Genomic DNA, 13,646 nt, shown 5'->3' on the forward strand with positions numbered 1-13,646 from the left:
GGCTCATCCCTGCCCTCGTGCCCCATCCCCAGGCCTGATCCATGCCAGGAGCAGATTAGATAGTGACAAAGGGGGGCACACACGCTTTTACAGCAAAGGTTATTGGCTCCATGCACTACTCCTCTTTAAGGTCACACCTGCTTTCCACACAGGATGCTCTTTGTCCTGGTTCCCTCATCCTGATCTCTCATGCCACCTCTGTGTATCCACTGGGGTGACAGCTTTCCTTTCAGCCTGGGGCATCTTTCAGGTGGGGCTCAGGCCTCAGCACTCAATGGTACATATCTAAAAATGTGTTTGTGTTACCCAAAGAAAGGCTGGTGTGGCTGCCTGGTCTGGCATGAAAGAAAAGCCACCAGTACTTCAACAGAATTAAGACTTCCCTTAGTTCTGGAATCATTAGTGAAGAACTTCGGTTTAGTTTACTCTTGCCTTATAACAGCTGCTTTATTTTTTAATTATGTGTCTTTCTGTGATGGCATCAAAACACAACAGAATTTTTTTTTTTAAAGCTTCAAACCATCTGGAGATTAGTACATTTGAAAGAAATAAAATAGGCAGCAAAGTAAGGGAAGAAGACACAGATGATTGGAAAACACATATCTAAGTACTAGGGAGTAAATGACAAGAGCTAATTTCAATTCAGTTTTCTAATTTGTGGAATGTGTTCTGTCAAACTCTCTCTTCTACAGAAGCAACCTCAGGAAAAGCTCAAATGGTTGAGCAGTAACTGCTTTCAGGCTCTGTAGATCTAGTCACCATCATGCATAATTCAGTGCTTTTACTGTAGTTTACTTATATCTGTTCATACTAAAACTGCAAATATTAAAGCTTCAGTTAGGGCAGGTAGGAAAAGCATGTCAAAATCTAACCTCAAAATTATTATTTCATGCACTATAAATGCTTTGCAGGGATGTGTTAGGAAAAAAATAACAACAACAAAAACAAACTCACCCTCAAAACCCAACAATATGCTTTAAAGAGCAATTGAGAAATTTAAAAGAGTTACTGCACTTGAGATGGCTGTAAGGTGCAGTAAGTGAGGATGTTGTAGTGCACAAATTGCAGAACTGATGCATGCATGTGGATATTACACACCAGGGTTTAATGCCTGGCTCAGTGCTTACTCAGATCTGCCATTCCTGAGTCACATCAGATCTGCTGGGTGTTCCAAGACAACTGAACCACAAAATGCATGTAAACTGTTGAGGAGTTCCCTGTTAAAACAGACTGCAGTCAGTAGATTCATCATTCAGGAACAGGGTGAGGCTGGCAGACCCTCAGTCAAGTACCCAAGGGTTTATTCAAACAACCTGAGGATGGTCCAGTGTTAAAGCTGAATAAAAATCAAATATGCAGATAAACCATCCTGGAGTGTTTCACTTCCCTCAAACTAGACAGGACTCATGGAGTGAATCAGAATATGTAGCTTGCAAAGTGATGGAGGTGAAACAACTTCAGATTCTCTCACAGTGATGTCAGCTGGGACTGACCTCAGTAGACACATCTCCATATTGGCTAAGAGGAAACTAAGGAGTGGATCTTAGAAGAAGAATGAGACACCAACTTTGGGAAAATGTTGTCATTTTCAGACTTGTAAAATTTAACCCTGGGAAAAAGCCTGTCTGTTCCTCTACATCTTTGCTATATCTTTATTTCTGTGGTCTGTCACTACACAGAGTGCTCCTACAATTTCTTACTCCTGAAGAGTCAGGAGGTGTCTCCCTGCTGCTGCTGCCAGATACCGTAAAGAATGTCCCTGTCTTGAGGTGTGTGTACACACTGATACTCATACAGAAATGGCTTTCATCTTTTAAAATACATCTGATGAACAAACCCAAACCTGGCAATATTTTATCTTCCCTTTGTATTAAAACACGGTAATAGAAACTTGTATCATGGCTGGAGGGGCATGTTCAAAAATAAAAAATAAAATTAATATAATATTTAAAAATAAGAAAAATAAACTGCACAGGAGACAAAAGCCAACTGCAGTTCATCTTTAAATATGGCATCTCATGAAGGTTCCTGTAAGTATTACATGAAGCTGATGTAGTGTTACCCTAATAACAGCATGTGATGCTGTATTAATTCACCAGATAGGTGTTTGCAAAACTGCTGCCTGCTGGCCACTGGCATTTGTTCAGTGAGGACACATGAATTTTCAGGAATGTTTCTCACTGACTCACACTAAATGTGAGCCACAACCATGGGAGGTTTGAGCACATGATCCTAACACAGCATTTAATTCTTCTGCTGCCAGAGAGGTTGAGGATCAAGCTGTTAGTCAGCACTCACCATCTTTTTTCTGTTTCTTGTACCTGTAACCAGGAATGAGTGCCCGGGCCTTATAGCCAGGATGTTAAGGAATATGATCCCTTTTCTGCTGTCTTTCTGATTTTTGTGTAGCCTTAAATAACTCAGTCTCCCCTTGCTTTGATTTCCACCTGTCAAAATGGTGCAAGGACTGTAATCCACCTCAGGAACCTGTCTGAAGATAAATCTCTTGCCTCCCATTACCTAATCACAAGATAAATGGTCTTTCCAGGAGACAAGATCAATGCCAATGGTGATTTCTTTGATGTGATGCTGATCAATGCAATGGGATGCAAAAGTTTGTATTTCCCTCTGAAATGTTCTTAGCTGATACTTGGCAGAAGCAGTTGCAGAGTGCCCCAGGCAGTAGGAGACACTCAGTGTTACACTCAGGAGCAGTGCAAATCACTCTCTGTGCCAGCTCTGAGGCAGGTCCTTACCAGAGAATACCTTTCACAAAATTACAGTGTTCCTAAAATTATCCTTCAGATCATTTCACATTCAGCAGACTCAGATCATGACTACCTGTAGATATCACATGCCCTCTTTATCCTTAACACCACCCTTCCCAAAAGGCCAGGTAGAAACTTCCAGACAAGATGAGCTTGCTGTACCACCCGCTTCAACAGAATTAAAAAACCATGTGATCCCTTTGCATCATGCACATTGTGCAAGAAATGAGGGTAGGAACAGAAAGAGATGAGTAATGAAAATACACAGCAAGTTGACTTCTTCTAGAGAAAAACACTGGGGATGCATCAATATTTTCAGTGCCTCAAAGCAAAGATCATGTGAGAGGAAGATGAGCGGCAAATAAGTCAGCAGTGCTTTGCTTTCCTGAAAGTTCAGAACTGCAATTTTTGTAGACCCCCAGCACAAATTTTGCACTGGTAATTCCACTAGGCAAGGTGGTATGGGATACCTTGCATAGCTTAATATTGCATACTTATACATATACATAAATATTTTCCCCAGTGGCTTTAGCTACTGCACATTTCTGTCTCCATTCCATACTCCTATGATGTTGAATTTGTGCCTATTTTTAAGAGCAACTTTTATTCAGAAAACAGGCAGATTTTAAATTTGGGATATTTTTTGTTGTGTATATGTTGATGTCTGGGACTAAGCCATAAGGAAAGAAAACTTCTAATCTTCTTTAGTTCTGATTGCAAATATTCATAATGTGCATAATTTTAAGTATATCCAGCTTTTACCCTTCTGATTTTCTCCCACTGATGGGGCAGTGAGTGAGCAGCTGCCAGGGGCTTGGGTCTGTCTGGGGTTGAATCATGACATTCCTACAGGAAGTCTGTTCAGTAGGGAGCAGGGAGAGATGTGAACCATGCCAACAGCATTACCTGCATAAGGATTGCATAAGGCATGGAGGGAGCAAGAGTCACCCAGGAGTGGCTACTAAAAAAGCCTCACTGAACCTTCCCTGTGTGTAAGGCACCACAACTGGTTCTGTGAGAGCAGCAGTGTTACCTCACTGTGCCCAGGAGTCTGTCAGAGGTTAAACCACATTCTACTGTGCATTTCTGCATGCCAGGCTTCAAACCCACTCTGCTCTGCAAGTAGTGAAGTGATGCACAGGTGGAAGAGAAGGCTTTTTAACTTACACTTGCTGTGTTTTGGAAATTAGGCAGTTCATCTTTCAGCTGCCAAATCCACAAGCTGATTATTGCAAAGCTAAGAGATTCTTGGTTCCAGACCACCTTCACCCTGATCCTAATTCTTATAGCTGAGAATATAGTTCCTCAGACAATCAGCCACAAGGACTGTGGCACACCATCTGCTGGCATGTGGTAGTATCATGATTATTCTGGATACATCATCAGCTGAAAGCACCCAAAAATAGTTCAGATGTAATGTGTCTTTGTCTAAAGGCTGCACTCATCTCCTGTGGGTGGACCCATAATGAGGAGAGAGGTCACAGGCTTTCAAGACTATGTCACATGTTCAGGTGTAATATGACTTATCTTACCCAGCCTCATTAATTAGGATGACAAATTATGTGTGTTTTTCTTACACCATGCATTATAACTTCAATTTGCCAAATATAATTTGGAGTCTTTGGAATATAGGTACCTGTGATTATTTCTGATTACTTTTATAATCACAGTTTAAGTACTGAGTGCTAAGAGAGCACAGGTGCTGGGTTAACAAAACAAAAGGTTACAAAACATTAAGATTGCAATTTATGTGCTCAGTCCTGACTCCTTCTCATTCGTTTCCATGGGAATTAGGGATGGAAGGTTAGTCTCTAAAAAAAGGACCTAGACAAATCAGATGTATGCCAGGAGAGAGAGTATTGTTCTGAAGAATAAGCATGGCAATGGGAAATAGAAGTCTTAGTTTCTAATACAAATTTTGCTCTAATTCACTCAATGTTTCCACTCAACTTCTTAAACCTACTCATTCTGTACTTATAAAATGTAGTGAATATCTTAGTGTCATGGATTCTTTTACAAAAACATGTGGTGGGCTTGGATGAGAATTAAGGCACCCCATACTTCCTGTGGAAGCTGTGTGGTAGAAAATTTTGGGATCTGGAGTAGGGAAAATTCAGAAGTGCAGCTCAGGAGTCTTTGGCTTCTTCCCTCAGGTGCTGCACAGGGTGATGGGGTAATTAGCTGGCTTAGTGGTATGGTTGTGATCAGTCTGAGATTTACTATCCAGCTCTAGGGCCCTGCAGGTAATGCTTTTTAAATTAAATTTGTGGGTTTCATTCTCCTATTTGCTCTTAAAAAAGCACAGTAGAGAGTTTCTCAAATTGTCTTCAAGTAAACTGAGTACTCATAACAAATACAGCTCGAGCTGTAACTGAAGATCTGCTACACATCATTGAAGATGTTCTATTATGCAAAATATTAAACAGCAGATAGAAATCAGGAAAGATTCAGGTGCCACTGAATCTTTGCCAATACTTTCAAATGGGTAACAAAGGGGATTTCTTTGGATGCCTTTGAGAAATCAACATGAAATAAGCCAGAAGCCAGACCTAAAGGAGCTCTGAGCCAACGAACATGAGACTTTCAGCTGCTGTTAATACAGAAAAAAGCCTCCTGGTCAGCTTAGCTCCAAGGCAGTAGCTAAATCAGTGCTCTGTGTTCTGATAGGCTGTGGAAGGAGGAGTTTCTCCATTTTCCTTGTGGAGATAGATCATCTAGAGAGGGGTTTACTCCAATTGCAAAAGCAACTCCGTGCATTTTACTCGCTTAGGATCTGTCAGAACTAGAGAAACAGAACAGAGTTTCTCAATCCCAGTTATTCAAGCTAGCATGATACATAGGAATTTGTTCTATCAGTCTCTAAATGCCAAGCCAGAGCACCTTAACTTTTCATACTGCTGCTGGGAGGTTCACAATGCCATTAGGGAGTGAGATGCAGCTGGCACTGCTGTGCCAAGCATCTTATGCTTCACAGTAGCTCTGTTGTCATTTTTGAAGCAGTCACTAGGAAGAGGAAAATGCACAGGGTCACTCTCTAAAATGTAACATCAGTTACATTGTTCAAGTCCTGACCTATTTTCTTTCTCAGCTATAGTCTTCCACAGTGCAGCCTGACCTTGATTTTGCTCAGAAGCTCAAGCTGAGTGTGGATGTGAGCTGAATATAAGCTGCAATTTCACTTGTATCACTGTGAAGTTAAGTCATCTAATACATATGACTGTCTCTTGTGCATCTTTTAAGCAATAATTTCCTACCTACTATGCTCCCAGAAAGGTGGTGGATGCCCCATCCCTGGAAACATGGGACTCTGAGCAGCCTGGTGTAGTTGAAGATGCTCCTGCTCATTGCAGGGTAATTTGAAGATGACCTTTAAAAGATCCCTTCCAATCCAAGTGGTTCTGTGATTCTGTGATGTTCTGGATTGTTGCTGAAGGCAAGGCTTTCCTTTGCAACAAGGGGTGTAAAGACTTCAGCTTATGCTCAAAAAACAAGAATATTTACTAAGCTGCTTAGGAATTTACAGTATGAGTGGCACTGAGACTGTGAGGTTCTCCAAAGCACCACAGTGTATTCACTCCAGGCTTGTGAACAAGTAGCCTGCATTATCCCTGTCTAATTTACCTTTCAAATGGAGCACTATCTTTGACTGGAGTCACTGTTTACTCCTTACTGATGTGACCTTTACCTGAAGAAAGAACTGTCGTTCCCAAGGGATGGGGAAAGAGCAGTAAATGGCTCCTGGCAATTGCAAACTTTACAGTTTCCTACACTGCAACTTCACACGGTGCAATTTGCATCCACACACTGAAACCACAGAGACTGATGCAACTTCAGATGCTTTTCTCTCTGTCAAGAGGGTGATTTCCAATGGAGAGCTACAGCTGTGACCACCAGAGGCAGCCCCTCAAGACTAGGGACACATTGAACACAAACTGCATTGTTTTCCATCTATTGTCACAGGGATGAAGTGGGCTTGGTTTTAAACATGGATTTGATTAAAAAAGAGGCCTTGCAGCCTAAGTAAATTACATATGCAAGGATAAAACAAATGAACAGAAGAAAGAGTGACACTTTATAAAAGGGAGTCTGTTTTCTCCCCAGTTCTAGGTGATGCATGATCCAACTTTCATAGCTCTTGCTTAAGCTATCCTTTAGTTAAATTGCTGCATTTTAAAAAGTCAGGCACATGTCAAATGGGGTTGTGGGAATTTAGCAAGAAATTCAGCCTGACAGATTTCTTTTGAAAATTTGACCTGAAAGGGAGTGTTCCTTTTTGCCCAATAAATTAAGGACATTCCTAGTTCTCGTACACCTGGTGCTGATTTCACTTGATTTATACCAGCATTACATTTCATGCTGTTACATATAAATGAAGATGGGGAAATATTAATAAGCTATGACAATTTAGTTTAATAGGTCTGGCTTTGGAATTGAGAAACCAGCGCCCACATTTCCTGTACCTTCCAGCTACTGAGAATGTAAATTCTCTGTTGGGAATAGGTTTGCATTAATCTGTGCTAAACCTGCTTCCCAGATTGCTCCTGCTGTTGGCATCACAAAGGAAAAAAACTGTAAGGAAAAGCAAAACAATATTTACTGGACTACTTGTCACATTGTAATTGTAAATACTGTAACACTATCCACTTTTTGCTCTATGACAATTTATGTCAGTTAAATACTTCAGCAGTATGTTTTTCCTCCTGTAAATGTCTAGTGATATATTGCCCATTAGATCATGACAAAATTTAGTTTTCAGTGCAAAGCCTCAAGCAAAAAAGATCTGTTTATGTAATTCTTGGTGTTTTGCACAAAATGTTAGGTCTTAATCTGCTTTTTGTTCCTTCTCTGTAAGGGAAGGCAAAAGAGACTGAGAGAAATAGAAGCTATATTTTAATGTGGCACTACTAATAATGAATACAGAGGCAACACTCTGTGGTCCTTTGAATCTGCTGTTACATAGAAAACTCAAACTATTGAAATGCAGTAGATGGGCTATAAGTCAAACAAAGTTCTGAGATTTTAACAAAGCTCTTATGAGATGCAGCAAGGATTTTTTATTTAGTATGTAGATTGTACTTGCAGATTCAAATATGCTTGAGACAGATGCCTCAAAGAACCCATGGAAGTTACATTATTGAATGCAATGCTCTGCTCTATAGCCTGATTTATTGTATTTTTAAGAATTGTTTCAAGATTTAAAGGTCATTTTATACAGTCTTTCTCTACCCTTTTCTAATTGTGAAATGTACACTTGACAAGCTTGTTTGCACTGCTTGCTGCTTTGCAGCATTTGAAAATGTATCTTACTTTGTAATTCCAGGAAGCTACAAATTAATCAAACTTACTTGACATCAGGAATGCTTTTTGAAAAAACACTTTCAACAGAATTAGGACTTTCTCAATCTCAATTATAGCAGATATCTTGTGTACATTAAGTTTTAACCCTTTCTATTCTGAAGCAGTGACAGCTGACATTCCCCAGATCCCACAAAAAACTGAAGAACAGTTTCAGATGGCTGTTCCACCAGTTCATAGGATGAGAACACTGAATATATTCCTTAGTTCATTAGGGAGCAGCATGTTGTAGATTCAGCCAAGAGATCTTGTAAATTTTAAGGACACCTTTGGTCTGATTTGCTTTCTCAGGAATGGAAAAGGAATTATGTTGTAGGTTTAAGCACTGAGACTGAAGCTCTGGATTGACTAAAGCTGTCACTGCCATAGATAACAAGGAAGGGAATGGATTCACCTCCTCAGTAGGGGACGCCACAGCAAATTCATAGGACTGGGAGTTGAAGAAAGGTTTTATCAATTTTAGTTGCATTTTGAAAGGGTTTTTAAGGTCTTGGGCTGTAAGAAGTAATTGAGGTCTCTAAAAATCAGGATGAATAAAGTGTTTGTGAACTGTGTGGGATGTGTGGTGGGAAGGGTTTGTACAACAGGCCACCATCTGAAATTAGACCTCTTATTCTTCTAGGATTCATCAATGAGTGATTAACAGCTGTGTCTTTCCATAAAACTATGGGGGAAAAATCCCACATGCTCTTTCTGTGGGACATTGAATTTGAATGTAGATTATATGAAATCATGTTTTACAAAGTGACTGGTAACTTCAGACTTGTCTGAAAACTCTTTCAAACTCATTACACCTCTACCCCACCAATTTAGAAACTGATCTAGGAGAAGTGATTTGCCTTTTGATACTCCTTAATAAAAATTATAAAATTATAACTAACCTTTTTTGACACATCAGTGGTTACCTGCATGAAAATACTTTTAGCTGCAAACCCAATAAACCTCTTAATGCCTCTTTAAGAAGACATCTATGCAAAATATTTTTCTGGATTTTTAATTTCCATGGGTCAGACAGCCTTGGGGTATTGCTGCTTTCACAACCTATTGCTAAAAGATACTTTCTGAGAAGAGAATAGATGGCTTGCCCCTGACAACAGAAGCCCCATGATTATCAGTGTTTCCACTTTGAAAGCCTTTTGGCCAGATTATTGGGATCAGGGCTGCAACATGTGCTGGAGGAAACTGCAGGGCTGCCTGGTGTTGAAGCAACAAGGAAGGAGTCTGCAGCCCACAAAGGCAAAGGAAAAGGGTTTCAAGGAAAGGCAAGGAAAAGGGGGAATCCAAGGGTTCCACAGCACACAGCTGCCAAGGACCTCCTCAAGAAAGAACCTCTCCTTGTTAGCAAATAGAAAGGGGAAGCTGTAGTTCCTTTGTTCCCTATTGTAATCTCAATTATGTTGATAAATATACCTCAACCTCTGCAACCATGAGATGTGAAATGCAACCAGGAGCTTACAGAAAAACTAAAAATATAAGCACCAAAATACAGTTTTAGGTCTGTTACTACATCATAGGATAAAATAAACTGAGGTTTTATTTTATCACAAACTTAGCATCAATGGTTTAACTGCATAGACACATTTAAAATTTACATTATGCATTACACTTTTCTAATCTTGGTGTCTGCTTATATTTTTCAGCCTTTTTCTGAGTACCAATGTAAATGTATATTTGCATATCTGTGTATTATTTTTTGTGGTATAATGGAGGTAGGCAAAGCCTGTGAGTAGAGAAATATCAAAATATGTGCCTTTAATTATGTTAGAGAAACAGTTTATCCTGAAGATACACTGTCTGTATAGTTCCAGTCTATAAGGCCTGATTGTTTAGCTGAACTTTGAAATGCTCTGAGGAAATTAAGCTTCTAGTTCTGCTTGGCAAATTTAATGCAAAATAAAGATTAACACTACTAAGTGTGTTGCTTTTTTGTTTTCTGAATATGCAGAACTTGGGCTTGTGCTGATCTTGGCAACAAATAAGATTAAAAGAGGTCATCTAAAGACAAGATTGCTTATCTCGACTACCTGTATTCTTTCTTCCTCCTAGCTCCCAGTTAATCTTCACTTATACTCTGCATGCCTAGCTTTGAGGGGGGAGGGCAGTAAAGCAGTTGTGTTTATTCTGAATTAGTGCAAATAATCTCCTCCCTTCCACAGAGATTCTGGAGATGATGGAGCACTTCAGCTGTGCTAGGAAAATGCCTATTCCTCGAGTTTGGAGAATAAAAGCTCAGAACTTGCTCCAGGAGAGTGAATCCTCTGCCTGCACGTACTGCAATCTTCATGAGCTTCCTCTGACGTGGTTGTATCCTGGGAATAATCAGCATTAGCCTGCTCTCTTGTGCAGCAGGGTACTCATTATCCCCTTCCTGAGGTGGCAAAGAAGGGGTTGATCTGCTGGCAGTCAGAACATCATTTGTTACTGAAAGCAGGAGCAATTAAATCAACAGGGACTGTTCTTTGGGTGTGTGCACATTTAGGAGGGGTCATGGAAATCAGTGGGCAGCAGGCAGGCAGTGACAGTTTCCCTGGAAAAGGGGGGAATCAAATTAGGGAGTTTTGTTTTTCAGAACTTGTTCAGTGAGATCAAACTTTGCTTTGCTTCTGAATGGACTGAAGCAAATAAAACTTGTTTCTTCAGTTGACCAAACTCAGTATTTAGTTAGGGAAAGGACACAGTATTTACTTCTGTTTTTTTGGAGTATTGCTCATTCCACAGGATAAGTCAGGACAGATCTATCACTGTGGGTAAAGTTGAAGTTAAGGGTTTCTCTGCCTTTACCAGCCAGGAATTAATATCACAGTCTGCCTGTTTCACAACATAACTGACATCATGCCACAGCCAGAGTCCTACAGCAAGCCAACCTCCAGCAGCTGGGAAAGAAGTGGGGGGAATGGGGAGTAAAGGGAAGTGGTGTGACATGGTGGCCTAGATTCCTAAATTAGAATGGGCTAGAGAAGGACAGAAAATTATTTTGTGCCTTTCCAGGACAAGAACTTAAGGTCTGAGGAGATGACAATTACTATTTTGTACACAATTTAAGATGGTTAAAAATGTAACCAGCTGGTCCTCAGCAGCATTTCTCATAAGGGACATGTACAGACATCAGGAGCACATCAGGAACATCTGGCTGGGATATACAGAGAGCAGAATGGGTAGATGAGAATGGTCAGGCCAAAAAGACCCCATCCCTTGGTCACTCTTGTCACAGCACAGACAGGAACTGCAAAAGGCTCTGGTCTTCTGAAAGAACAAGCACAGCAGCAGCCTGTTCCCACGGTGTGTTTTTTGGGGAATGGCAGAGGTGAAGGCCAGTCCCTCACCATGCCAGAGACAGCTCCCTGACCCACCAGCCAGCTTCAGCTGGCACAGTGCTGTGCCCTCTGCCTTGCACACCCAGGAGAGGGAAGCAGGGGCTGGCCACAAGTCACAAAATATTTGGAAATGTCCCTCATCACCCACAGCCTGCACTGACCCTGCTGTAAGGCTGCAGACAGAACCAGCTGCCTCATGCCAAGGAGGCAGAGCCTCCCTCTGCTCACCCTCTCCAATTCAGCTGTCTAGCCCAGCTAAATGACCACCTTTATCTTTCTGAAGTCAGCTAATAGTGTTGGCTAGCCTAAAATCAGAGAAGTGGCAATCAATCTAGGTGAAAATGAGACCAACCAAAGGAGTGGAGTATTGTTGTCTTCAACATTTCATCAGCTCTCTTTAAACACTTGATCCCTTGGCAGAAAGTTCACCTAGTCTTAAGGCTGTGTCTAAATTTCCTGTCCAACATTTGGGAAAAATGGTGAATTTTTCAAAATTCACAGCAGCCAGGACCTTGCACAAGTTGCACAAGGCTGCCTAACATAATTCACAGGAGGATGAACAGATGAGAACAAGTGTTTACTTTGACACAGTGAGAGATGCACAGCTTATATATATTCCTTACTGGTCTTAAATAACATACCTCCTCTACAAAGAAAGAGAAAAAGCTCTCTATTTCTCTTAAAGAAGAGCTACAGGATAAAAAGCCTTCCCCAAATCCTCATTATTGCTCTATAATTTAATGATTAAAACAGGTCCAGTCTGAGAAAGGTCACTTAGGACAACTCCTGGAACACAGTGGTGAAACTGTGGCCAGCTCTAATGACTTTAGCCACTATCCCCAAGCTGTGTTCTGGAATAGCTGCTCCAAACTTCCAGTTCCACAAACAGGAACTTTGGAAACTTTTAGGGAAAAGGCAGGCTTCCTAAATTGTCTCTCTTTCTTCACAATTTTTTGGAAGCCTGGTGACTACAGAATGATTTAGTGTGACAGGCCAGCACCTTCACAAAAGGCTGCCTTTCACTAAGTGCCCCAAACCTGCAGTACAGCTGAGTGAGCAGAAAGGTCCCTCAATTCTGTGTGGCACACAGGGACATCACCCTTGCTGAGGCTGCCCCCCCTCCCACCTCAGGTGCCCTCTGCTATGTGCCAGGAAAGGACTTTCCCCAGGTCACCTGGCTTACATAAGCCCTAAGGAAGCTTTTCCATGCTGAGGCCACGGGTGGTTTGCTGTTCAGCAACAGAAAGCTTTAAGTAGACAAACACAGATGGAAACAGATTGGGAAAAAAGTTATTTCCTGGCACTGCAGCTCCTCCACCCAGTCCACTGTGCACTGATGCTCATGTGAGCACAGCCAAGGGTGGCAGAGGGCTGGCACTGACTGCCTAGGTTGGTATTGCTGCCCAGAAACTCACTGGAATGTTTTGCTTGCCAAGGCAAACTGCATGGAGTCCTTTGGGCAGCTTTCTGTGTCACTTGTGAAGTCCCTGTCCCTTTTGTGCTGGCACTGTGTGGTTCTGGCAGCCAGCCTGTGGTTTGGGTTAGCCATGTGCAAGGTGCAACGGGCTTCCTACAGCTTCCTTCCCTTTTCCAGCTGGAAAGGAAAACACCCCAGGAATTTCAAATCCCTGGTATTTAAAGAATCAGGAGAACCAGGACTACTGTAACAAAGGCCTATATTTATGCACAGCCCGTGTGTTTACATCCCACCCACACACTCTGTTGACAACATCTTCACCTATGTTCAGCTCCATAATCTCCTCTCTAGAATTTCTTAACGCATTTTCAAATGTTAAGAAGATGCTAATGCATGCTAAGCAGCTTACTGGTCTCTGTTTACACAAACAACCATTTTCTTTTATTACAAATGTTAGTTTCATACTTCTCTCATGAGCTTACACCTCTCAGGGGTGCTGAATGAAGGGCCAACTGTTTCTCTGCAGAATGAGAACCTCTGTAAAGAGGTGAATGTAAAATCATCATGTACATTTCCTGGTTAATGGATCACTGTGTGCAAGACGAGATTCAAATGCATCACAACTCTTGGGAAATATTCTGCCAGAGAAAGTGTTCCTTATGTACATATCTATATCTAGAATAATTCCATAAATATTACTGGTCTTAGAGTTGGGAAGACAAACATCTAGTCTTTAGGGACATTACAGGTTTGAAGTCTTTTCTTAGGTCAAGACCAAAAGTAATTAATAAC

At 41.2% G+C, this 13,646-nt stretch overlaps 1 long non-coding RNA gene across 1 annotated transcript in view; it reads right to left on the bottom strand.

The window, feature by feature from the left end:
- The window catches only part of LOC306801114, a 212,035-nt gene that overhangs the window by 188,594 nt on the left and 9,795 nt on the right, over positions 1–13,646 (bottom strand). The gene's annotated exons all lie outside the window — the stretch shown is intronic.

This window comes from Erithacus rubecula (assembly GCF_903797595.1).
Source record: "Erithacus rubecula genome assembly, chromosome: 4".
NCBI classification, from domain to species: domain Eukaryota; kingdom Metazoa; phylum Chordata; class Aves; order Passeriformes; family Muscicapidae; genus Erithacus; species Erithacus rubecula.